Here is a 4,633-nt window from a genome sequence, read left to right as displayed (position 1 = left end):
CTTGCCTATGCGTATAGGGGATCAGGGAGCCCATGCCTCTCTGCTCCACTACCGTTCTTAACAGAATTCCCGGCCTGATATCACTGAGACTGTTGAAAAAGTGTTGCTGGCCAATTCAGCCTACTGACAAACCGGCCCATCTGGCACTTGCCAGAATTTCCAGACGGCCAGTCTGGTCTGGACTATAACTGTATTGTTACTGTTAAAGGACAGGGTTATCCTCCTGATATCAACTATTAACGCCAAAATCGACTACTAATAATTAATATCCACTTAATACCACAACTTTATCGTTACCTTATACTATACACTAACTGTTATCTATTCCTTATACTATATACCAACTGAGACAAAAACCATGTATCAATAAAGGGTATATACAGTTATATGAAAAAGTTTGGGCACCCCTATTAATCTTAAGCTCAATGTTTTATAAAAATTATTTTTTTTGCAACAGCTATTTCAGTTTCATATAAATGAGGTTTATTGTACTAACAGAAAATGTGCAATCTGCATTCAAACAAAATTTGACAGGTGCATAAGTATGGCCACCCTTATCATTTTCTTGTTTTAAATACTCCTACCTACTTTTTACTGACTTACTAAAGCACTTTTTTTGGTTTTCTAACCTCATTGAGCTTTGAACTTCATAGCCAGGTGTATGCAATCATGAGAAAAGCTACTTAAAGTGGCCACTTGCAAGTTGTTCTCCTGTTTGAATCTCCTCTGAAGAGTGGCATCATGGGCTCCTCAAACAACTGTCTAATGATCTGAAACCAAAGATTATTCAACATAGTTGTTCAGGGGAAGGATACAAAAAGCTGTCTCAGAGATTTAACCTGTCAATTTCCACTGTGAGGAACATAGTAAGGAAATGGAAGAACACAGGTACAGTTCTTGTTAAGGCCAGAAGTGGCAGGCCAAGAAAAACATCAGAAAGGCAGAGAAGAAGAATGGTGAGATCAGTCAAGGACAATCCTCAGACCACCTCCAGAGAGCTGCAGCATCAACTTGCTGCAGATGGTGTCACTGTGCATCGGTCAACTATACAACGCACTTTGCACAAGGAGAAGCTGTATGGGAGAGTGATGCGAAAGAAGCCGTTTCTGCAAGCACACCACAAACAGAGTCGGCTGAGGTATGTGTGGCACCCCTAGGGGTATTTGCCACAAAAATAGTTACTGACAGTAAGTACAAATACTAAAATAGCAAGACTGCACTACCACCTCCGGCCAGAAGGGGGAGCTCCAGAGACTCCCCTTGATCCATTCTGGTCTGAGAGAAGAAATGGCAGTTGGGCTAAGGAGCTGAAAGTGAGAGGTCATACAGTTGAATCTCTAACAGCCCTGTGACTGTTACCAGGCCTAAATCACCGGCCTGAGGAGAAGAGGGATAGAGAAAAAGGACATTGTGAGAACCGGGTAGCATTAATCACTACCCAGAACAGGCGCAAAGACGGATACCGGATCCGTGGCTGTATTCATTACATATAATACAGCAACCGGAAAAACGTGAGGTAATATCAGCTTCACTAGGGTCGGACGCAGCAACAGACACAGAGTTCAGCGGTACTCCCGGAGGGGGTAAGCCGATAAAAGGACTCGGGTTGCCCGTCGAACCAGGACCCGGAGGGGACAGATTGGGCCGGCAGCCAGTTCACATACAGCAGCAGGGCCACACAGATATTGCGTACAATAAGAGGCGAAGATCCCGGCAGGGTCAAAGTAACTCAGAGTTCCCATACAGACTCCGGTGACAGGACTGGTTGTAAATCCTTTTTTGTTAAAGTAAACTGGTTAAACGTTTCAGTGCCTCAGTCTTTCATTTGGACAATAGCCATCTATCCAGGATTGGGATCATCACCGCTGGGAGAACCTGCTGCTGATCAAGTAAGTGCCTGTTCCCTCACGATATCCTTTACACTGTGCATTGCCTGAGGCCACAGCACCGGGTCAAGCCACCCGTGACACCCCCCTCAAGAGACAGACCCCATTGGTCCGGTGCTGGGTACCCCGGTCTCTTGGGCGTCACAATTGGCGTCACGAACAGGATCTAGCCAGCCCGTATACCGGGTATTGTGTGCCGTGATTGGAGCCCAAAACTGTGAAAACTTGGATGAAAAATCTTGAAAATTGACTTTATTAAAGAAAAATCCATTCTCCATTGAAAACTATTGAAAGTGACTTTTCCCCATTGGTTATAATGGAGTAAAGATGGCCGCCATCCCCTGAGGTAATCACTTCATAACCGTTAGGCACGAGACTGTTAATTGAGCTACGCCATCACCTGAGCCCCAGTCTAACTGAAAAACTTCAGAATCCGCCATTACAGAGCGCGGTGGGTGGGAGCAGCAGGGGGCGTGTCATTGTGGGCGGCACCAAGCTGAGCGCTCTGACATCAGAGCAAGGGGAAAATCGATCCTGCTGCACAGCGGAACGAATCTACACTATCCCGACGGAAGCGGAGGACCGGAAGGGTCCGGATTAACTAAGGGGGCACAGTATGTCGCAGCACGGAGACGCCGCAGCACCCGGCGACGCTAATGCAGCTGAAAGACAGAGTGTCGATAGAGAGTCCGGTAGCGCAGCGGTGCAAGGAGTGGCGCCCATCATGCCGGTGCTGATGCCATATACCCCGGGTGGCCCATGGCTTCCAATGTATGAAGGTGAGCCTAATACCCTTGACGATTTCAGAGAAAAGATGCTGGCCCATTTTGACATGTTCCCTGTGGGTGAAGTTCAGCGTGTTAGTCTCCTGATGATGCAGTTAAGTGGCCATGCTAAGCGAGAAGTCACAGCATGGGCAGCTGATCTAAAAGGCACTGTTGAACGCATATTTGCTGGATTAAAAGCTACATTTGAAACCACTGCCAGCAGCAAAGCTAAAGTACGATTCTTTAATTGCAAACAAAAAGTTAATGAGGGCGTGAGAGACTTTGCCTTAAACCTGCAGGAAGCCCTTAAATCACTTACACTGGCTGAACCCATTTTTAACACCGGAGCGGATAAACTGCTAAGAGATCAATTTATTGAGGGACTCTACACCCCTTCTCACCGGGGGCATGTGAGCATGCTTGTTTTTAAGAACCCTGAATTGACATTTGCCCAATTAAAGGAGAGCGTTATACGTCTCCAGCTGGCAGAGGCACCTCGGGATCAGGATCCTGCGCAACTCATGGCAGAGGCTCCTCAACAACATGGAGTACCAGTGACATCAGCTATGTCCGGGGCCATTGCTAAGCCCCTGGGGCCCAGTACTAATGAGGCTCTTCAACAAAAGCTTGACTCTTTAACTGATGTTGTTGCTTCAATGGCTAAAACCATGCAGGAGATGAGAGGACCCAAGATGGAGTTGTCAAACCGTAGAGAAGGTGTTCCATGGATGAGACCCCGGAGATACCCGACATAGAGAGGACGACCCCGCGACCGCTACCAACCGGATGGACAGCCCATTTGCCGCCGTTGCCAGCAGCCAGGCCACTTTGCACGAGATTGTGATTTAAACGGGAATCCCCTGGGAATGCGGGCCGCTTCGCAGGAATGAACTTTCAAGGCCCAACACCCTGGCACGACAGGTACATCGGAGGACGACCCATTATCCCTATCGTGCTGGATGGAATGCCCCTCAACGCTTTGCTGGACACAGGTTCCCAGATTTCATCTATACCGTATATCCTTTATAAGAGGTACTGGGCTGATGCAGATATTGATAAAGGGCCCTCTGATGTTGAACTAGATATATGGGCCAGTAATGGTAAGTTGGTACCGAAACTAGGATTCAGGGAGATGACCATAAAGATTGGTAAAGTAGAATTGAAGAAACAGGGTATAATTGTTGTTGATGTTGACCGACGGAACTGTGAACCAACTGTATTGATAGGAATGAATGTGTTAGAGAACTGCTTTTCCGAAGTCATTTCTGTCTTACAGCAAATTGCTGAAACTGCCCAATCCTGCCAGCAGAGAGTTCTCCGGAGGGAAATAAAAGTATTGATGTTAAGACAACAGGTAGAAGTTGCAGGTGGAGAAATCGGCAGTGTGAGGGTAAGTGATCCAACATCTATTGTAATCCCACCAAAAACAGAAATGCTGGTATGGTGTAGAGCAGCCATTGGTACTAAGGGACGAGATTATCAAGCCTTAATAGAACCAGTGTACACCGACAGCAGGCCCACTATACTCACAGCACGAGGGATAGTCGAGGTACACCGGGGACGAGTGCCGGTACGACTTTTGAACTGTGGAGAGGAAGAGGTCACTTTGCCAAGGTATGCTACAATGGCAAAGCTATATACTGTTGACAACAATGCCATCACAACCATTGAGCCCTTAGAACCAACCTGTCAGGTGGAAGGCAATGGCTCAGATGGAGAAATGGAGGATTGGTGCCAACAGCTACACGTGGGCATAAATTCAACACCTACCCATCAAAAACAAGGGGTGTATAGGCTAGTGACGGAATATGAACAAGTCTTCAGTAAACACCCATTGGACTTCGGACGGATAGAAGGGGTAGAACACACAATCCCCACCAGTGACCATCCCCCAATAAAAGAAAGATATAGACCCATACCGCCCGCTCACTATCAATGTGCAAAAGATATGCTGAGGGAGATGAAACAGGCCGGGGTAAT

The sequence above is a fragment of the Ranitomeya imitator genome, chromosome 10, assembly GCF_032444005.1.
Source record: "Ranitomeya imitator isolate aRanImi1 chromosome 10, aRanImi1.pri, whole genome shotgun sequence".
Taxonomy (NCBI): domain Eukaryota; kingdom Metazoa; phylum Chordata; class Amphibia; order Anura; family Dendrobatidae; genus Ranitomeya; species Ranitomeya imitator.
This window is presented reverse-complemented; position numbering follows the sequence as displayed.